Here is a 23896-nt window from a genome sequence, read left to right as displayed (position 1 = left end):
GATGCCTACCTACCTCTCAGAATTGTGAGGAAGAAATGTGCGAAGTATGTGAAAGTTGTCACATGTAATCCACCATAAAACAATTATTCTCTATCAAATAATATTTTGTCCTTTTTCATGTCTTTTACGTGGTTATATTTATTTGCATTCATTAATGCTTAATATAATACAAAGAACATATAAAATATGAAAGCAAAAAGACATGTAAATTTGAAGAGAACCATTGCTTTAAAAACAATAAATAAACACTATGTAGTTTTTTTATTTTTCTATATGAAATTGAAAAAATACCTATTAGATATCTTGTCAGAATAACTGAAGTTTTAGTATAAACAGAAAATCGGTAAAACAATAAAGCAGACATGAAAATGGATTTTATTTTTATGTATAATATTCACAAGTATGACTAATCAAAGAATAAATGTAAGAAGTACACATGTTCTAGAGATTTATAGTAACTAGTATAAAAACTAGAATTAAAACAAAATATTAAGTCTGTATTCTATAAAAAGGTGACAAGAGAAACCTTGTAGTTTATGATACCATTCGATCTTGATTATGATATTATGTCATAATCAACTTGTACCAGTCTGAATGTTATATATAATTTTAATATAAGAATTTGATATCAAGAACTACTAGCTACAGGAAAATAAATGCTATTTGTTTTACATGTACATAATTTTGACAAAATTGTTCAATGTTACTCAAGAGCCATCTGAAACATCATAGAAAACAAATTTGCCTAAGAAACAAATTTCACCAAAATCAATCGTTTAAGGAGAACTTAACAAATAATAACAAAATAATTTTACTCAGAGGTCTGTTTCAAAGAATTTTCTTGACATAATGTGTGTTTAATATGCCGATTCACTGTAGAGAGTAGAAGAATAGAAACAAAGGGAAAATTACATATGTCTTCATATGCCAAGGGTGCTCATGTTCATTAACTTTACCAAGTCAGAAAGTTATAATGTATTAATCATTCTGATAGGAGAGATTTAAGAACCTCAAGAATCAATTATAATATACAGACTTGTTAGGGTTCTGATTTGAACAACTAGGTAGAGAAAGAAAACTTTGCAACAAATAAGACATTTGGTGTTAGATATTTAATAAATTATTGTTAATTTTGTTGGATGTAATAATAATGGAATGGCAGTTGTACAAAAAAGGTTTAAAGTTAGAGAATCACAAAGTATTTCCAGAAAATAATAAGGTATCTGGGATTTTCTTTAAAATAGTCTAGAAAAAATGATGGAGGATGATGCAAATTAGGAAAATGTTGATAAATGTTAAAATCTAATTGACGGGTAGATAGAAGTTCATTTCTTATTCTCTGCTTTTATCCACGTCCCAAATCTGCATGATGAAAAGTCTTCATAATGTGAAAAAAAACAAAAAGGATTTAAAGTCATATGTATAAAAAAAATTATCTTCCTGTGTGTGCATCTACTACTTAGAATGACAAATATTGTATACACAACCATTAGCCACATATTTGTTGCTTTCTTAACAGATCATTTTAACTATTTATTGCATCTTTGCACATATACAGAAAATTGGATATTCAAGTTTAGCACTTGGGATTAAGTTTTAAGTTCTATATTTTTCTAAAGAAAAAAAATCAGTAGTCACATATAAGGAACTCATTCAACAAAGTAACAGATTATTATACCTGAGAGATCAGATCTAATTTATAAGAATAAATTTGATAAGACCAAAAGTGTTAAATATGTAGTATGATGCAGTTTACAACATTTGTCAAAATGTCCAGTATATCAGAGACTAAATGTCTTTGGGACCATGAGGTAGAATAAGATAAGTGAACAGGACACAAAAATCACTAATCATATAAGAAAATAATCTGAACAGTAGGCTTCACTGAAATTTAAAACTTCTCTTCATCAAAATACACTATTAAGAGAAGAAAGTAAGCTACTGACTGCAGTGTAATACAAAGATCTAACGACTCATATTCAACATAGTACAAATCATATTCAACTGCTACAAATTAATAAGACAAAACTAATAACCCAATTAAAAATGGACAGAAGACATGAACAGGCAGTTAATAAAAAAAGACACCCAAATGGCAAAACAAACAAATGAAGAGCATAAAAAGCATATATGAAAAGGTATTCAACATCTTTACTCATCAGGAAAATGCAAATAAAACCACATGAGATTATTACTATATACCTACCAGAATGGCTGAACTACAAAAGCTTGGCATTATCAAGACCGAAGACCTAAAGCAACAGAAACTTATATATGCTACTGAGATTGTAAACTGATAAATAGACTTTGAAAAATATTTTGGCAGTAGCTTCTAAGGCTCATAAATCTACCTTATGTCCAATAACTACACTCTAAGGTATGTATCCAAGAGAAAGGACTGCATGTGTTCACCGAAAGACGTATATAAGAATGTTCATAGCAGCTTTATTCATAATGGCAAAAACTGGAAAATTCAAATGTTCATTAGAAGGAAATAGATAAATAATGTGTGGCACATTCGTACAATGGAATACTATGCAGGAATAACAAAGAACACATTACTGACACATGCAGAAACATAGATGGTCTCACAGATGTGAGGTTGAGTAAAAGCAGCCAAGCATGAAAGTGTGTGGAGTATATGAATTTCTAAAACAGACCAAACTAACTGATAATGAAAGAATCCCTTTCTATTGGTGGATGCAAGTGATAATACCTGAGAAAGGGCATGAGTAACCTGCTACACTGCTGGAAATATTTTATACCTTGCTCCGGGTGGTGGTTTTATGAATATATAAATCTGAAACAGTCATCAAGCTGCACACGTAAGGTTTGCATTATAATAAATGCACATCTCAACAATAAGTTTTTAAAACGTGAGGACCATCAAGCAATGCTATACATATTAAGATATTTGAACATGTCTGGCCTCCTGTTCCAGCAGAGACATCTGAGAATGTGCTTCAGATTCATAGGATAAGTAATTCCAGATGAGTGAGGGGAGGAATGACAAGTTTGAAGCACCATGAGGAATGGTTGCTACCACGACAGTAGCCTTCTACCAAAACATCCACTGGCATCAAACAAAAAGCAAAAGGCGTGATCCATCCCAGCGGATACACTGTCTGTCTGAAGCTCTGGGGCTTTCAGATTGGACCATGAACTCCCTGAATTGACTTGAGACGAAAGGACATACGGATTCCCAAAGTGCCATCAGAGGCAAGTTCATCCCTACAGTCTGGATCCCCAAATCTAACTCATCATCAAATTGCCCAGGCAACTTTTGAAAAAACAAAGATTCCCAGACCCCATATGTTATAGGATGAATTGTGTCCCCCCTAAAAATCAAATATTGAAGTCCTAATACCAGTACTTCAGTATGTGACCTTATTTGGAAGGTTAATTAAGATGAGGCCATTAGGGTGGGATCTAATCCAGTATGATTGATGTCCTTATGAAATGGGGGAATTAGGGTACAGAACTACTCACAAAAGAACGCCATGTGAAGACGAAGGTGGAGATCAGAGCAATGCTTCTACAACCCGAGGAATGCCAAAGATTGCCAGCAAATCACCAAAAGCTGGGGGGAGGCATAGAATAGATTCTCTTTCACAGCCTTCAGAATCCTGCCGACACCTTCATCTCAGACTTGTAGCCTCCAGGACTCTGAGACAATAAATGTCGGGGGTCTTTTTAAGCCACCCAGTCTGTGGTACTTTGTTATGGCAGCCCTAGCATTAATATACCATTTCCAGAAGTTCTGATTCAAGAAGTTCTGGTCAAGAAGACTGTCTGATTCAAGACATATATATATGTGACATATATATGTCAATGCATAGATAAGGATTCTGTATCTTATAACATTTTTAGGTGATTCTCATAACCAGGCTAATTTCAAATCCCTTGTGATGCTTAGCAACACCTGGATTGACTTGAGACGTGCATTACAGTGCACTACAGTGTGCACTACATTGAAATTCGTCCAGTAATTGGAAAGACTTTAAAAAAACAACATTAACAACATTGTCCTTTTCGTCAGATGTTGACACTCAAGAATTCTCACAGTTCCCCTACTTCCAGAAGTTCAGAGCTTCCCTACTTTTTCCAAAACCCATTCAATGTGTGTGGGCCTCTTAATCATTATGGGCCCTTGGAACTGTGATTGTATTTTTCTAATCATAAGCCAAATAAGTAATCCAATGAATTTGAGTTGGCTAGATTTTTTTTTTTTTTAATTGTTGTGGGCGAGGAAAACAAGGAGAGAAGCCACCCTAAAGATCTTACCATTTTGCACAAGAACCACATGTTATTTTCCTCCTTTTCACTTTCCTGCTTCCTGGAGATTCTATATCACAACAGTGACTTCTCTTATTTATTCTTAAATAAGGGTAGTGCAGAGACTCCTACCAGAGAGGGCTGAGCTGAGAACGTGTTGGATATTTCATCACAGGGCTGAGAGTCTGAACGTCTGCTAACAGGCAGTTTTCCAGCTCACTGGCACAGGCGCAAGTGAAAGCAGCACATTCATTTTGTGCAATTTGCTTTACCTTCCCACATGGAGTTGGTGCATGTAAAAGGCTGTTAAGTACTAAATTATTCCTTATCAAATCACCATCATCTGGAGTCATGATCAACACTAATTAAATTACTTTCGCTGAACACGGCTCCAGCCTACTGCAGAGGCTGCGAGGTACATTTCATTTCTCTGACTGTACCATCCTTGCTGGGTCTGGAAGAGAGAGCTACAGGCGTCTGCATTGTTTGTAGTTTTAATTAAAGTGAATTTTTCCTACTTCAAGTGCATCCAATCAAGTGAGTTAACTCCTTCATTTCATTTACAAAGAAGTGATGGTTCAAAATGATATCACATTATATCTTGATCCCTGACTTCAGACATTCAGTTAAATTATCTTTGAATTCCGCAGTCTTCCTGAGGCACTCCTTGAACACATTTCCATGTAAACTTTAATGACCTGAAACTCCTTTGGACAATCCAGAATTTTTTTTGCTTCTCTTTAGGAGAAGAAGCAGAAAGAACACGCAAGAGCTGCATCTTGCATTTTTTCTTTGATAGCAGCTTGACCTTTCAAACCACGTCTTAAGGCTGACTAAATGATGACGGTTCTTCTAATAGATAAACTTAAAAGCTCCAAAATACCAGGACTTTAAAAAAAAAAAAAAAAGTACTTCCCAACTAAACTTAACCACTTCTTAATTCAAAAAGTTTACTTGGGATTATAGCATTCATTATAAAGTATTTGTTTAATTAGTAATTGTTTTCATTTTAGATTTATGAACTATGAGACATCGTCTTGCTTCCATTTTTTTCTGCGTACATTTTAGAACAGAGGCGCAAACTTGCCCTCATTCTACTGCAGCATAGAAATGCCATTGGCTTTCCAAGTGCAACAACTCTGGTATAGAACCACGTCTTTGGCTGATGGTAGATATATAATAAATCACATTTAAACACCTACAATATACATGAAGATAATGAATTTAAAGATTTGCTTATAGAAGAATAATTTCTAAACAATCAGGATACTGGAGCATTCTTTTTGTACTTTATATTAAAAACTGATCATGTTTGTTATAACTGACTGGTTAATGTTCAGTCCAAAGAATAAACAATGTAACCTATGAATTGAGTTTTGGTTTGCATTTCTATGGTTGTAAATTTAAGAAAGATAATATGTTTCACTGTAAGTGTCAACTTATTCAATTGTGGTTGAGTTTGGAACTGTGATAGAAAACACTAGCTGTAATGCTTAAAAAAAAACAACCTCAAGTTTACATAGTATTACAAAGTTTGCAAGGAAGCTTCACCTATATTATGTTTGATTCTCATTTGAAACCACAAAAATATTTATTTTTATCTTCCCGTTTTGCAAATTTAAAAGAAAACAACAACAGCAAGAAAAAATAATTAAGGAGCTAAGCTTCACGTCTAACTAAAGACCTAGAACTAACTTATAACAGGTTAAGAATTAGAGAGCCCTGAGCTTTTGGCTGCAACTCTTGAATCCTTGAGCATATAATCAAATTTATTTTGAATAAACACACTTATGATTTCTTTCATGCATGAGCAGCAGTATAAAATTTTATCAGATGTTTTTTCATCCATTCATTTTTTTCATAATTCACTCATTTACTGTGGCTCAGATACTATGGCAGGTGCTGAGAGGAGGAGGGAATATGGAGCTATAGAAAGAAGATGAAAAGTAAGGTTTACCATCAAGAGCTCACAGAAGTCCAATGAAAGCTTTATTTAGGTGTTTTGTGTTTTTTTAAAGGAGTTTTCTCTAATAAAGATATTGGCAAGTCTTCTTTAAGTTTGATTAATTCATGTGTATGTGATGCATATTTCTGTATACATGACCTTAATGATATAGTCTACGTACTTGTATCTGAATGAACATATTTCTCAGAGCATTTGTGTTTGCTTTTAGGCATTCTGACTTGTTTCAGTTTATTACTGTGACCAAAGGCATTTAAAAAGTCCCATCACTCATAGTCCACTGAAGGAAAAATGGTGCTATCCAGCATCTAAAGCTTCCCCTAGACTCTGACAACCAAAATGTCACCACTGATGGGTCCCCTTCTGTATGTGGACAGCGATGTAAATAAAACATGTTGTCTTGGTGCTGACCTTCCACTGTTTTCCTCTCAACTCTTACCATAAGAGTGAAATAGAGTAGCAATTTCTGTGAGTACAAAACAGTTACCCTAGGAAGAGAAACATATCACATATTTAATTAGTTCTCTAAACAGAACCATGTTTTTAAATCAAATCTGTAGGGTTTTGTTTTTGTTTTTTCAGTAAAACTAGCTAGGAATACAGAACCTTGATGAGAGTCATGGATTTTGATGTTGAGATTTCTGGTCTGCTCAAAAATTCTGTTCCAGAGTAGTTTACTGTATGATGTTCTAGAATGGGGGTTGGCAAATTACAGTCTGTGGGCCAAATCTGCCTTCCCGACTGTTCTGGTAAATGGAGTTTTATTAGGACATTGTCCCACCCATTCATTTAAATGTAGTCGAGCACTACTTTAAGTTACAACGGAATTTTGTGGTATACTTCCTATGAGCTGCAAAGCCTAAAATATTTATTCTCTGACCCTTTGCAGAAGAAAGTTTGCTGATCCTTATTCTACATTATGGTCTACAATGAAAAAGGAGAAAGAAAACATGAAAGTGGCGGAATGGTACAGTGACATCTGCTAATGACAGGGTGCGGCTAAATTAGTTAACAAAGGACATTTAATTTTGCTTTATTAACTTTGTTTGTTTTGACTCCAAATCAAGTGTGCAGCTTGTATAGCCAATCAATGGGTATATATATACAAACAAGATGATGAAAAAAAGATACAATATTGAGCCTCTAAAACACTACAAATGTATGTATGTGATTTGAGGAATTTCAAGGCATTTACTTAGACCATGGCTATGTATGATGTAGATAATTTTTTTTTACACTTGTCTACAAAGTATAACTGAGAAAGTCAAAACAAATTCTGTGGACACTCAAGTGCTTGTAAAAAAATTTTTCACTTGGCTATAGAGGTGAATTAAGATATATATATATTTATATATATATTATATCTGTAAAAGGGTAAAAAAGTAAACAGTATACATAAATTAGATTATTTAAGACCTGATACAAGCATGGCATGAAAAAATGCATGCAGCCTTTTATACAAATATATAGAGATAGTTAGGGATACACTCACTGGTTGCAAAACATTCACTTTAAGTTAGTATCACTTCAAATTCAGGTGATAAATGGATAGCAATGACCTCAATTAGTACTCAGTTAAATTCCAGAGGCAAAGAGGAAGGCTTGTGTACAAATAGACAATAATGTCACATCCTCTGTAAATCCATCTTCCAAGAAAGACACACAAAGAAAGCAGTAGGCACTGCTTCCACATCCTTGGCTCACAAAGATTCTTTTCCAGTGCATTTATCTCTTCCGAGCCCCCCCCCACACACACACACACACACACTGTACACACATATCATTCACACATACACACACCAACATCCATTACTAAAGGGCCTAATCTCAGCTATCAGCAGACTGCCTTTATGGGGCCATTAAACCATTTCTCTTGTTTACAGTGCCTGAAGAAAGATGTGAATTATGTCTGTGACAAAACAAGCGATAACATTTCTAAACTGCTATCAAAATGCAAACTGAATCACATTTAAGGACAGGGACCCTGATTCAAGTTTTCATGATTTTCCATTTTTTGAATCATTTGGAAATACATTCACCTATAACATTTCTGAGACAGGAATTTAGACCATAGCACAGCAATCTGATACTTTTTTAAAAATGATATTCTTTAAGTAGAGCAGTTATAGAATAGATGATACCGTGTTTTTAAAGGACTATTATCAGTTGGGATAGATCCCAAACCTAGTTTGCTCTTTGTTGTTATTTTGGCCACACAAAATACGCTATTTAGTAGTCATCACAAAGGCAAAGGAAGGGGGACTTTCACCCCGTGTTATACATCTCAGAATTTTTCAATTGAAGAGGATATTAGATATGAACACGTTTTAGGAATTGAGTTAGTGTTTGTACGCGGAAACCTTCGTATGACAGGAATCATAAATGGAAGGCCAACGGGTAAACGGATAAAAAACAGAAGCTACTTTTATTAGAGGAAGGCAAACGGTCATCAATATTCCCCTACCTTGCTCCCAGAAGTAAATATTCAGAATCTGTAAGGAACTTTCTGGGCAGTTTTGAAACCAAAACTGAGTCTCTCAGAAATCAAACACATTTCTCAGAAGAGGATATCAAACCTTTTTTTTCTAATACCAAACTCCTACAGTAAGAGAGATTGCACATTCTGCTGTAGGGACTCCTGAATGGTCTTTCCAGGGGAGTGCTTGGTACAGGAGGAGATGTAGATGTAAAAAGTCCCCGAGGTGATCCTGCACCTCACCAGAATTGGAACTAGTGCTGAGGACACAGCTGAAATCAGAAGCCAGGAGTCCACAGAGTAAAGCCTACTAATTAGGTTATAGCTTCAGAAGACAATTATTTCTTAAAAGTATATTTCATAATTCAACTTTCTCTACACTGCAGAGTAACGTTATGCCATCTTTATAGAATAGAATAGACCTGAAACACAGGGTTTGGCTCGTCTTCCTTCTCTTCAAAAACAGTGATAGTGAAATGCAGCCAGCTCTCTCATCTGAAGGTCACTTACCGTGTTTCCCCGAAAATAAGACCTAGCTGGCCAATCAGCTCTAATGCGTCTTTTGGAGCAAAAATTAATATACGGCCTGGTATTTTATATTATATTGTATTATATTGTATTGTATTGTATTACATTATATTATACTATATAAGACCCAGTCTTATGTTACAGTAAAATAAGACTGGGTCTTATATTAACTTTTGCTCCAAAAGACACATTATAGCTGATGGTCTGGCTAGGTCTTATTTTCTGGGAAACACGGTACCTACCAGTCTTGATGATCTAAACCAGAGGTTGCCAATGTTTCTGTTTGGTTCACAGATGGTTTCAGATTAATTTCAATTAGTTGAGATGATTTAAAAATCAGCTTCAAAACCTTTTTTCTGGTTTAAAAATCTAAACTTCTGGATTCTCTAGAAAAAACACTATATCCAGCAACACTGAGTCCACTTTCCAGACTGAAAAGCTGGGCAGCCGTTGGCTGAGCCCATTATCAGCTGTCTCTTTTGCCAGCATCTATAGTTTACTGTTTGCTACAATCCCCACCATCCCCACCACTCCACACCTCATTATCTTTTGTACTAAATAACTTCAATCACTTATATGCTTGCAATGAGTGTTTTCTACCCCTCGTTTAACACACACCTAAGAAATCATTAGTGAATGTGTTTCCACATGTGGACCTGCATGTGTGCACACACACACCACCTCTAGTCAGCAAATATAAATATTACAAAATGCACATTACCCTGTGGCTCAGATACTCAAATAGTTTTTATTCCTAGGCAATAAGGCATAGTGGCAAAGCTGGCAGTCACTCAAATCTGCCTAATTTCTAATCTCGCCACTGCCACTTACCAGCTATAAGACTGGGCAAGCCACTTAACCTCTCTCTGTGCTTCAGTTTCCTCACCTATAAAATGAGGATAATAACATTCACCTCACATTTACTGATAGGATTAAATGAGACGCTATGTATAAAGTGTATAGTACCGTAAGTGCTCAACAATGTTAACTGTTGGTGACGTTATTTTTCAATCCCAGAAGCATTAGGCATTACAGCTAAAGCAGATCATCCAGAAACTAGAGTGGTTAAGCACAGGGACACTGAATCTTGGCTTTGCTACTTACTAGCAAAAGAACTCCTGGTAAACCAGGTAACTGCTCTGTGACTTAGTTTCTCCCTAGGTAATAATATGACGTTTATCACAGACCTTCCTCCTGGGGTTTGTGTGAGACTTAAATGAGGTAATTCACATGAGACTAGTACCGGGCACATTGTAAGTACTCAGTAAATGTTAGTTATTACCATTATTCATCCCCAACCACTTCCTTTCACAGAGGATAAACTGAGACTCAAGGAAGTAAAGTGACTTATGATAGTAGCAGGACTCCTGGCCATCAGACAGTCACTTCAGTAATTTTTCTATTTCATCTTGTACCCAATTTCACTTTCTGTCAACTACACATTAAGAGCAAAGAAAAAAAAGTACACAAGGAGAAGAATCTGTAGGGAAAGGTACCTTGACTGAAGGAAAAAGTAAATGTGTGGCCTGGTAGAATGAGCACTGGACTAGGAGTAAATTAATCATACCTAGATCCTACCCCATCCCTAACTGGTTGTGTGACCATGGACAAACTGTACAACCTCTCAGGGCTTCTGTCCCTAATCTACAAAATAAAGGCATTGGACTAAGCAACCTTTCCTTGTAGCTCCAAAATTGAATGTCTGGGTATAAGTGCCTGCTTATCAATGTCAGAAGAGAAAAATGTAAAGATCTAATGTAATTCAGAGGGCATAATGGTCTGAGGACACACAGGCGTCTACACACCTCAATAATAACAGAGGGCGTTAACTGCATTTTAGCAAACAGTGGTCACTGAAATTCATGAAGAGGAGCCTTAATCATCATGAAAAAGCAAAATTGGGTATAACCTACTATATTCAAGAAGGGCGGGTCCATAATGCACATTAGAAAGCTGTACATGCAATATGGTTAACATTTTAAAACACTTGATGTTTAAAAGGTGTTTCATGGACCATCTACTTTACAGATGATGTCAGAAAGTAATGTTATTATATTAATAAAACAAAAGGCAGAATCAAGGACAAAGTTGCTCTTCTAATTTTAAAAGCATCAAACGCACCTTTAATTTAAAAATAAAGAAACAAAGTACAGAACGTACTGATTCATTCTTCTAAGTTGTAAAGCCCAATCCTGCTATCGTAGGGCTTCAGCAATAGTGGTACTAAATGAACTTCATCTTCACAGTCTAATTGCCTAGAGAAAGTGCCCTGGGAGGAAACTAGTTCTTCCATCTGGAAAAAGGTGAGGACAGGGAAAGTAAAGCCTAATGTATGAACAATCCAAATCTAATCAGTTTTGCATTTTGCATTGGCTTCGAATCAGATCTTCCTACCCCTACTGGTCCAGTAGATGGAAAGCAGCACGACACTATTTTTTTGGAAACAAATTCTGTACTGTGAGCCCAAACATACAGGACTTTATATCCAACTGGCAGGAATAAAACCTGAACAAGCTGCAGCTATTTGAGAAACAGACCTAATAAACTGAAATGAAGTTCTGAATCAAGATGCCCACCCCAAACCCACACTTCTCAAAAATTGCTCTACTTAATAAATTCCCTCATTCTGCTTATGACTTTTATGAATACGGACAACACGTCTTCTGCAGAAATTGGTCTACTTTGCTTTAATATAGTCTTGGTAGCCCTACAAAGTTACAAAAATAAATAGTACTTCTCGGCCTAGTCATTCTGCAGTTTCTTTCCAATGATGGGCAACACCATTTGGGAAAGGCTTCCTAGTAACTATTATTATTCCTAGGGAAGGAGGGGTTGGAAGATGCCAGCACTACCTAGTGTTCTTCAATGTAGCCCCAAGAAGTTCTGAGGAATGCTATGACAGATGGGCCCTGCAGAATACCCAGACACCACGGGTGCTCAGCCCACGCCACTGTGGAACCAGAAAGACAGACAGGTCCTTCCCACAGTTAGAACACGTATTAATAACCATAGGTAGGCTTCCTCTGTCCTGCCTCCCCTGCCTCTCCCTCCTCCAGAACGAACCCCCGAGCTCCACCCTTTGTACACTATCTGTATAGATCTCTAACAAATGGCTCCAAAAAAAAAAAGTTGTTAAAAAATTATCATTTAAAATCCACTTATACAAAAAAAGAAGGCAGATAATAGTCATCAGAGAAGAATTAATGCAGATGGTAAGATTTAAAGATGTTTTATTTATAAGTAATAAACAATGAATGTGCTCTTCAATTTTCCTTCTTTATTAAATCACAAATAGAGGAGTTCCAACCTAAAATTTTATATTAACTACTCTATAGACCATAAAAAACCTAAAAAACAAACAAAATTAAGCTAATTATTTCATTGCCGAAGAAGACTGCCAATTACTAATATGCCTGTCATCATTTTGGAAAAATAATCCCTAAATGGACCAGCAGTTTCTATGATTTGTAGGTTTTACTAAGAACAAGCAGACAAATAAATAAGTTTTTATGAAATAGAGTGTAGTCACTTCATCCAGCATTATTTTAAAAGCAATTAAACAAGTTATTAGTGATGCAAATACTTGCTTAAATGAATTTATTACTGTGGTCTTCAGAACTGGAACAGTATTAACTCAAAATTTAGAATTCATCTCACATGCATCTACATGATCTGGAAAAGTCTTTTTAAGTAAGCCCAGAGATCAGAAAAATGGTACATGGCCTACAGTGTGAATACCACCACCAAGACCTACTAAACCTACAAACCTGCATACCACACTCCCGAGTCTAACAAAATCCTATTATTGTTCCATTTCTTCAAATGTTTGAGCTTTGCTTGTTTTGGTATTTACCCCCCGAAAAGGATCTTTCAATTTTGATTTGCTAAGCCTGTACTGCTTGAAAAATTCTATTTTCTTTCAAGTTAGTGAATCCTGACTTTTGATTCATAATTTCAACATACTTTTTTTTTTTCCAGGCTGCATGTGAAAAGAGCCTGTAATTTGCATGGTCTGAAATCGATCAGTTCATTCCAGAAATGATACACTAGAATAAGTAGGAAGCAACACTTATATTGAAGTACACCTGCAGCATTCTGAGGTCACTCCACTATAGACAGGATTGAGATCAATCCACATTATTAGCCACTTGGCTCCTTGCTCAAAAAGACCCCATTAGTAGACAATCAAAGTTGAAAATATGTTCTTAATAGCAGAGCTAGAAAAGTTTGCCCAAAAAAAGCAAGCCAAATGGCTAAGCCAAAAAAGTATTTTTCAGGAAATGCCAATAAAACTCTACATGCTGTCAAAACAGCAAAGATAGAGTGATTACAAAGGAAACTTTACAATTTTCCTAACAATAAACACCTTCTTAAAAAAAATTATCTGCCACTTGGCCTCAATTGTGATAGCTATTAATATTAGCTAGGGCAAATCCTGCAAACACATTTAACTTAAACCAACTACTTACTAATTTGGTGCAATGTTTTTAAATTTCTTCCCCAAAATGAATTTGGGGATTTTCTTCAAAATTGGCTTATAATATTTAATTTTGTATATATTAGAGCCGCTTCCATGAGGAATCACCACTCTACGGAAAAACTTTTACCCAAAGTATTTTGCCCTTCTTGGAAAATGTTCACTTTATCAGATTAAGAATCAACTCAAAAGGAACAGGGAACAAGCATAAAATATAAAAGTACAAAAAAAAACAAAAAAGCTACGATTTGGGAGCCACATTTTTGAAGCCCAAAAATAGCCTTTGTGAAGAAAAAAAGCCATCGTGATAATGTAGAAACCTTTAGAGAAGTGCACTGTTCTTCATGCAGCAGATAATATTGATGTTGGCCAAAATTCCTTATGAAAATCCATGAGACTTTTTAAAAAAGTGAGACTCATAGGTAAGTAGCAGTATTGGCTTCCTAAACTGTGACAATACCCCTCATCGGCACACCACCAGATGCCAGTCAAGTCATTTTGTCATTTCTTAACAATAAATATTAACTTAAAAATATCTAAAGCACAAGAGTGACATCAGAATAATTAACTATAGTCTCTTCTGACATAAGCCGAGACTTAACCAGTAAAACAAGAAGCAAACAAGCCAAACGTTGACAAAGAAAACCAACCAAGAGAGCCCTTAGGCTTAACATGGCTATGAGATTAGTCAAGGAACACCATGTAAGATACACTACACATAAGGTACTGATTTTACTGTGTGAGTGATGAAAGAAGTCAATATAAATGATCAGTGTTTATACACAGATCACATTTCCATAGCCAAAGGATAAAATCCTAAGAAAACTGTTACTGGAATGAAGAGTTTTAGAATTAAATTACCATTTTGTGATTACTTAACATACTCATTTTTAATAGATTGTGTCCTTTAAATATAACCTTCTTTTTAAAAATGTGTTATATTTGAGATGAAAAAGTTATTTTTTTTCCCTACAGGAACACATCTCTAATTTTTCATTGGCATAACAGTTGGGAGTTATGACTCACAAATAAATGCACCAAGTCAGATTGCAAGATTTCAGAAGGAATTTAAGAGTTTACTCTGGTCCATCTTCACAATCTTTACAATGAGCAGCTATTGAGAAATACTTTAATCATGGATATACAGCTTGTTAAATCTGACTTCTATGCCTTGCAGGCCAATTTACATTAAGACCTGTTTAAATGAAGTTACAATTATATTTGACTTAGTTGATATGATCTAGGGATATAAAATTGCTAGAACAGCTGAAAATATAAAATCAAGTGTGATGCAATTATTCATTAGTTATATACACATGTAACCTAAGACGTTTTCTCAATTTTCATCCTATTTACAGTATTCCAGAAAGGTTTCTTAAATGTGTACAAACTGATCCTTAAATTTTTATTATGCATTAATTTTTATATAACTTCTGAGTGGCTAGTTCAAAGGATGTCGGCTTCTTTTTTTCCCTACTCTAGAGCCTTCCTATGGCACCATCCCACAAGTCCATCCTTGAGGCTATATTACAGGGGAAAGCTCCGTATAGTAAGGTCATTTGATCCTTCAGGAAACAGGCCCTGTCTAATGGGAACCAAGATATCTCACTAGATACTAAATGTGGCTCCATGCAATAGTGCCATGGCAACATTCCAACGCACGGGATTTATTTTATTTTTTTTACTTTGACTTGCTAACTGCGAATAAGGTGAAATTAGATAACCATCATTAAACATAAAATATAGAGCATGACTAGGTAGCAGTGTTACAGGTGTTATTGGATATAGACAATTACAGCACAGAGGCAATAATACATGAAGATTACAAATCTTTTTCCTTCAATCTTGGGCAGATCATTTCATGATAACATCAAAATACATATAAAATCATACCAATCCTTGTGCAATGCAAATCTTTGTTATCCACAATATATAGATGTACTAACTGGGAAATAAATTCTGCATTTGATTTAATTTTCACATGAATTTCACTTAAACAAATAGTAGTTAACTAATCCTTGTGGATTTTTAAATTTTAGGATGTGAGTTACACATAAATGGATCTCTAATCTTAAATGAGGTAGCATATTCGAACACTCAATATATTCTTTCTTTTAAACTGTCAAAACTACATTTACTGCTATGTCAACCTAAAGCATCTACAATTTAAATTTAACCTTTTTGAGACACCTAGAGGTTAACAGTATGCTCACATGAATGCAGATATTATAATGCCTGCCATAGATCACAGAATATACAGGAATAATGATTTTTCTATAACTTAGTGATCAGAGAACATAATACACAGTAACGACAAACAGCATTCTTTCAAGTCTTTCCCTCAATAGTTTACCAAACGCAACATAATGTAGGAAATTCAGGTGTAGAACGGATTTATTTTTTCACATTTCCTTTTCATTTTATATTCTGAAATACAATCTAATTCTTTAGAACACAGAGCCCTGCCACTGTCTCTGCTGTAACTCCAGGTAGAAGAGGACTGTTAGGTGTGTCAAATACTGTAGCCAGTTGATATATTCAGCAGCTTACATTATCACTTAAACACACAAAGAAGATTTATACAGACCTCCTTTGTAACTGATCGTTCCAAAAATCTAGACAAATATGAAGATGAAAGTACTTTGGTTTCCTCCCATGTGTGCAAATAGAAAAGATGAGCTTTGGAGAAACACATGGATACCACCTGCAAAACAACTGTATGATTACAAACATAATAGGCCTGGTTTGCATTCTCCTCCTCACCCCTTTGAAGTTAATAAGAGCTTTGTAAATTCAGGGTGTGCATAGGGATAAATATTAAGTCAGATGAAGTTTGAGTCTCCTCTTCCCTTAAAATACATACATATATTCTTAGCCAGTGCACATTTCTTTGAATTACCAAATTAGATTCCACTGACATAATTATAATGTCTGAAACATATGGATTATTTAGTATGTATTTGTTCTAAATATGGTTAACTACAGTGTGCCTATATGGTAAAACACATTTACAAAAAAATGTATTATACCCCTTTGTTTTTTCCTCTCCCTTTTCTCTTCCTCAATAACATGACATCTAATTTCATACTCAGAAATTTCCAGGCTGGGACAGTTGTTCTTAGGAATAAATCCCAAGTGTATCTGATTGACTTTTACATACTCACAAAATATGACTGACTTTGATCTTTCAAACTTCTTCTTTACCACTATTCCAATGCACACCTCTATCTCCCAATACTGCACCTTTTCCCTGTTGAGGGACAGAAAATGCCCATGACTACTTCAGAGCAATTAACACTTGTTCTTCATGTTCCCTAACAGGCTGTCCCTTCACCACTGGGTAATTCATACAAATCTTAAAGAGCCAACGAGGTGTCATAAGCAACAATATTGAAAATCAGGGGCCAAGGAAAATTAATTCCACCTCTGTCACTTACTACTTGGGTACTAACTAGTTGTCACCTTGGACAAACTGTTTTGCCCCTGCCACCTTATCTTTGGCACACAGCTCTATCTGAAACAGTGTAGGATACCGTTACAAGTGTAAACTCCAGAGTCAGGTCTGCAACTTTGTCGTTAGGTGACCAGAACAATCCCTTTAACTATTATGTGCCTCAATTTTTTCATCTGATAAAAAAGAGATAATACTGTGTTTCCCTGAAAATAAGACCTAACTGGAAAGTAAGCCCTAGCATGATTTTTCAGGATGACATCCCCTGAACATAAGCCCTAATGTGCCTTTTGGAACAAAAATTAATGTAAGACCAGGTCTTAGTTTAGGAGAAACACAGTAGCTCCCACTAAATAGATCACAGAATATACAGGAATAATGATTCCCACTAAGTAAGGTTGAAAATTGGATGCATTAAGGTATATATAAAGTGCTTAGAAGAGCAGCACACAGTAAATACTATGAAAGTATTGGTTATTACTGTTCATTAAGGGTGGATGATCTCTAGATTCATTTCATTTCTAATTATTTCATGAGCCTGGGTTTCTAGTTCCAAGTCATGTTTCATTTTCTTCATGAAGCCATTCTCAACTATTCCTTTCTATATTGATCTTTTACTTTAAAAACCAAAAGAAACAACAACAACAACAACAACAAAAACCTATAGAATTTATGGTCTGTACTATTCATTTAATTTACAATCATATAGTATTTTTATTATTAATCTTATAGTAATGGTGTCAATAATTATGAATGCCCTGACTTCTTTTATCTTTGTTCCACATCTACAGCATCCTTACTATTAGGTGCGCCTTTGCAAGCTGAGAAAATGGAAATACTGGGAGACTAAGTGACTCACCAAGGTCACCCAGCTAAAAAAGTAGCAGACAGGGGGCATGGTGCCTAACTAGTAGCACTCCAGAACCTGCATGCTTGGCTGTTATATTTACTCCTCACTCTACTGTATCTTAACTATCGTCAGCATGTTTGCCCCTCTTTGTCCAAACTTCCTAGTAGGCTTCTTGAAGTCAAGGATCATGAGTCTTTTTTTTTTATACATATTTTTGTTCATGCAAATTTTATCCTATGTAAATAAATACTTAAATATCTAACTATATTTACCTTGGCATTAAAACTACGCAAGTAATTAGTGCAGTTTCTAAAATGAAATGACTCTCTAAGCCATGGTTTAAAAATAGTTTGGTCTGTGGAACCATTTTTTTTTTCCAGTTAGTAGTCATGAATACAGTGTTCATCCTTTTTTTTTTTTTTTTTTAAGTGTGTTTTTCCAGGACTCATCAGGTCCAAGTCAAGTAGTTGTTTCAATTTACTTGAGGTCATGGAAGGCTCAGCTCACAATGGCCCATATCAGAATTGAACTGGCAACCCTGTTGTTAAGAACACTGTACTCTAAACAACTGAGCCATCCGGCTGCCCCCACAGTGTCCATCCTTTTAATTAAACGAAATATTTAGAGCAGTGTATATAGACAACCTACTACACAAATTAGAGAAAGAACAGGGTCTTCCACAAATTTGTAATGTATATGCTACCACAGCTGTAGAGTTTCCTCCTTTTGGATTGGTACAAGGAGTATAATGGAAAGGAGTGTGATATTTACTTTTTGGAGAAAAATCTATTCATTATATCTATCTGGGGAAGATATACCAACTACCTGCTTGTGGTAGGGAGCAGGAATATCACAAACCAACATTTTTCAATGCTAGCCCAAACAAATGCAATCATTCTGAGTTATTTTTAACTGTATTATTGGCATTACTGTTCTGAAACTGTTACTGTAGCTTACGAAATTCTCTGTCCTCAGAAGGGTGCATGTATTAAATAGATATTGATAATGTCTTACTCTATAGAGCTACTGAGTTATCAAACACTAACCTGTGTGCCAAAATCTTGACATAAAATATCTCATTTAATCATTGCATTAACCCATTTACTTTTGACTTTTGCTTACAAGGTTTAAAGATGTTAGATAATAGCCCAAGATCACTAATATGATAAATAGGGGAACTAAGATTTGAACCTAGACATGTTGGATCCAAAGCTGACATGTTGCTTTGTGAAATTATAGCTACTTTAAGATCTTCAGTGCTGAACAATCCTCTGATGTTAGTAATTCTAGTTTTTGTTTGTTTATCTTTTTGGTTTTTTTTTTAGGTATAACTAGAATCTACTTTTCTTAAATTTAGCATGCAGTGTCCAATTGTTGGGTTAAACATATCTGGTCCGGTAGAAGTTCAGCCACTGCCTGATAATTGATTCATTGTAGTAGCTATTTTATAAGGATGATCTTAGGTCATTCACAATTTAAGCAGCCAATTACTTTGAAATGAGTTTCCAGAGGCCACACCTAAAGCTGAATATCATTCCATTGCAAGTAGTATTACAACAAGGGTTCTGTGGATTCATTTTTATTATTTAAATAAGAAATGATCATAACATTAGCACCTTTCTAATATAGTTCTCATTTTGATTATTGCTATTTAACTAGTAAAATTTGTTTTTCAGGCTGAGTGAACACTATAATTATTATTGCTTTGCATTGTAAAGGTTGCATCTTAATTGAAAAATCAACGCTTTTTTTTCCCTTTCAATGACTACATCAGTTTCCAAATCAACAAAAATATTGAAGATGCAGGCAATTTTCCTAGACCCACAAATTAGGGTGTCCTTGATCAATCAGAATCCATAACCTGTAATCTTAAACATAACATGGTAACTGATCTTACAAGCAGGCCTGTATTTCAAGTACAAAATGTCTCCAGCTCAACTTTCTCTTCATGAATTCTCATTGTCAAAAATGATAGCAGGCTTGAACAAACAACACTTCTAAGCATCTTCTGACAGCATCACTGTGTATATGCACTGAGTTGCCTAACGTGATAAACCGTAAAAGGACAAGCTGTTCTCATAACTATTTCACAGTATGTGTTGATACAGCCTATAAGCTGGTAGGTATAGTTTTAATTTCTGAGCACGGCAAAAACAAACAAATTAAAAAAAAAAAAAGTTAAGTGGATCAAAATGAATGCATTTGTGATATATGAATTATGTATTTTGTATATATTTGAATATATATAGAAAATGTATATAGAATGCTTGCTATTTGCCAGACATATGTAGCACTTACATATTTCATATAAACATGCACAATTTACCCTAATACTCAAATTACCCTAGGGAAAAGTAACATTATTATTTCTGTTTGAAGTAAGAGGACACTGAGGCTCAATGATCTTAAATTGCTTATATCGTACAAGGTCACACACCTAGTAAAGAGCAGAAATTGGAACTCAAATGTCCTAGGTCCAATACCTTGCTCTTATACAGTACACCATATTCAGTCCCCTGAAAGAATTACATCACATTTATATTATGACTGTAGTGCATAAGCACTAATACTATAAAATGACATGGATAGATATTTTTAAAAGCAGTATCAGACAAAATGCCAAATACAATGTTCACTTAATCTCAGTATAATATTAGCAAATGTTTCCGGCCAAATTATACAATGTCCAAAGACAAAGTGTCCAAAATGAAAATTTAAAAATTTTCCTTTGAGAGCATAATTATTTTGTTAAGCAAACGTTCAGGATTCCTAAAGCTCATGGCTTCTGTATACATAGGACTTAACCACACTTCTACAATTCAAAGCATGGGGATGAAGATTTCCATAGCGTTACAGGGAACTTAGAGGGCTGTCTAACTAGAAGAACTCCATAAACAATAAGAAATATTTTTGGCGCTTTCCATTTTCCTTGATCTTATACAAACATAAATTTCAGTATGCATACATGCATATGGCAAAAATATTTGTATGTGTTTTATTCACTTGTATAGTCATAGCATTTGAATGAATGATTAGTACATTTTGTTGGGATGTAACCAGAGAAAAATGTTGCAAGCTGAGTCCTGGTTCTGCCATTCACTATCTGAGACTTTGGGAATCACAATAAACCTGTATGAGGCTTAGATCTGCCCCGCTTACATTCCAGGGCCAATGTGAGAAGCAAGTAAGATGTGGGATGTGAAAAAGATCTATGAATTTAAATTGCTAAACAAATATAAGAGATTAGTATTATCACTAATATTATTTTTATCTTTTATTCCATAGCACCTAGTATAATGTGTGGCACTATGAATATCTGTTAAACTTAGTTTTCATATTTAAAAAAAAAAAAGCCATGGAAGAAATTTAACTAAAAGAACAAGCTGCATTTTACCAAAATAAAGATGTCAAATCTTAACATTCTAAAACTATTATCCATTTAACTATATAATTAATATTAAAATAAGAGTAGATATTTTATTTCATAATCACAGCACCTGTATCTATTTCACAACGTGTATAATTACTGAAATTTTACGGTAGAGATTTAGGAAGTATTTTAATACCAGTTCTAACCTGCCCCCCCAAAAAAAGAAAAAGTTTTATATATTTAGAAAAAGAGAAGTTTGCTGATGATTAGAATTTGACAAAAATGTTAAGAAAAGTGAGAATGCAATATTTTAAATTAAAGGCAGATGAAGTCATTTGTATGTGTAGATCTGTTTCTGTGTCCATCACACATACAAAAATCCCTATGACTACATCCAAATGTACATAAGATAGGTCTATACATTCCATAAGCACATTCTCCAAATCTCCAGAAATTGCCATTTAAAAACTAAGGACCTAAATTTCTACTTTGATCAACGGGACACCTTTATCACAAGATGGGCATGACTGAAGTTTATTGATTAGCTGATAACCTTCTAATATACCAATCTTTAATCTGCAATACAACAGTGAAGGAGAGCAGAGTTTTCAAAAAGGAAAACAGGGTTTGATTACCCTAGAAGAAAACAAGAACATGAAGAGACTCAGGAAGGCAAAAACATCCAGAAAAACAGAGCAAGACATCCAGTTACTTAACTTTCCCTGCAGATCGTGAGTTGAGATAACTGTGTCACCTGACAGTCTAGCCTCAGTGCCAAGGACTAGAGAGTCAAATCAAATCAACATAATAAGGCTGTTGTGTCCAGGAGGATGGAGAAAAACAACCTCAAACAGCAGCAAAAGTTCATTTCACAGCATGACCGTCATTTCAAAGGAAAAGCTAACATTAATAAAGGGTTTACTTCAATGTTATCCATACATCTTGATAGGAATGAGCCACTTTTAATGGAGTCCAGTGACTTGGTAGTGTTTGACAGAATTTTCACAGACAACTCTATGGCTGGAAGGAAATCTAAGAAGAGCATCTTATGGTTAAGGACTGAATGTCAGTGTTAAAAGTTCAGGGGGAAAAGTAAACAAAGGGGGAGATAAAGTTTCTTTCTGATCAAAATGTATCCAGAAGTTTGAACTGGTTTGTAAATCTTGACCATACTTAATGTGAAAAACTTAACAGTATCTAGACCTACACTAAAATTGGTAGTTAAACAAAAGCATGGCATAAAGATGTGTCAAACTGAATTCATTCCTTTACCCAACAAATACATATATTGTGCTAGTGAGACAAAGGAGTTTAAAAGGGCCTTCTTTAACAAGAAAACAGTTGAAAACATATTTCTTATTCTAGTCACTAATCGGTGAAAGTATATGGGTTCGTATAATTCTTAATTTGCTATTTCCCCAACACACAAGTAAGAACATACAATATTTCTTGTAAAATTAGACAGACCAATAACCTTTTTGGATTTCAGTTTGTCACCTTAAAATAGGAGTTTTAATATCATTAATCTACAATGTCTCTGCAAGCTGCAGCATTAGGATTTTCATGAATATTTACTACCACTTTGGGAATTCCATGAATACTGCTACTATGACTAGTACTCTACTACTACATCTACTGCTGCTACTAGTATTACTGTATTAATTGTTCAAACAGACCTTCTCCCCCAGTGAGAAAAATGTTCCATGTCTGAAATATTTCAGAGGTCAAAAACTGTACATAAACAATATGTAAGTTCTAGACAAGTAAGATAAAATCTTTGAGGCAGGGAAATACAAGCACTGTAGCCTAGATGAGAATCGGCGCAGTTCCCCAGTACCAAGTCCTCCCATCTTGCTTTCTCACAGCTATTAGCTCAAACAAGTACCCAGAAAATCTTGAGACAAACCCCTATGAAAAAGTTCTCTAGGTCTCTCTCAGTTATATCATACCTGGATAGAAAACTTTTCAAACAACATCAATGTTCTGTATGAATAACATTCTTCTTGGTAATGTAGATTTTTTTTTTCAAGAGTAAAACAGTTTTGAAACCTTCAAGTGGGCTGAGTACTGGCTCTTAGAGAAGGAAGACCTCCACAGAGTAAGCAAGTATCAGCTGGGGAGCCAAGCCAGTAATTTCAGTCATCCCCTGCCTCAGTCAGTCATACAATTATTTTCTATATAAAATGGGGATAATACCAAGTCATTTCAGAGTATTTGTACTAAGTAGAAATTACTGAGAAATGTATTGTGAGTCTCAAATAACATTTATTAGTCAGCCCTAATCTGATAAATGAGACTTAGCTCTAATGTTACATAAATGCAAACAGCTTCCCATTACCCCTCAAAGAAAAATGAAACATGTGGAAAATAAAGGCAGGTATGTGTATTAGATTTCAAACAACTTAATATGAAATGAATATATTAAAAAGAAAAGTTTCTAAATACCAAAAAGCTATTCATTCAATTCAATTCAATATTCACTGAGCACCCACAACATGTGAATTGT

General features: G+C 34.8%; 1 protein-coding gene across 7 annotated transcripts in view; it reads right to left on the bottom strand.

Annotated features, from left to right (window-relative positions):
• Nucleotides 1-23896, bottom strand: part of ETV1 (ETS variant transcription factor 1) — a 92065-nt gene that overhangs the window by 46271 nt on the left and 21898 nt on the right. The window lies entirely within an intron of this gene.

The sequence above is a fragment of the Rhinolophus hipposideros genome (assembly GCF_964194185.1).
Source record: "Rhinolophus hipposideros genome assembly, chromosome: 18".
NCBI classification, from domain to species: Eukaryota; Metazoa; Chordata; class Mammalia; order Chiroptera; family Rhinolophidae; genus Rhinolophus; species Rhinolophus hipposideros.
Note: the sequence above shows the minus strand (reverse complement) of the source record. Positions and strands in the feature narration are given on the sequence as shown.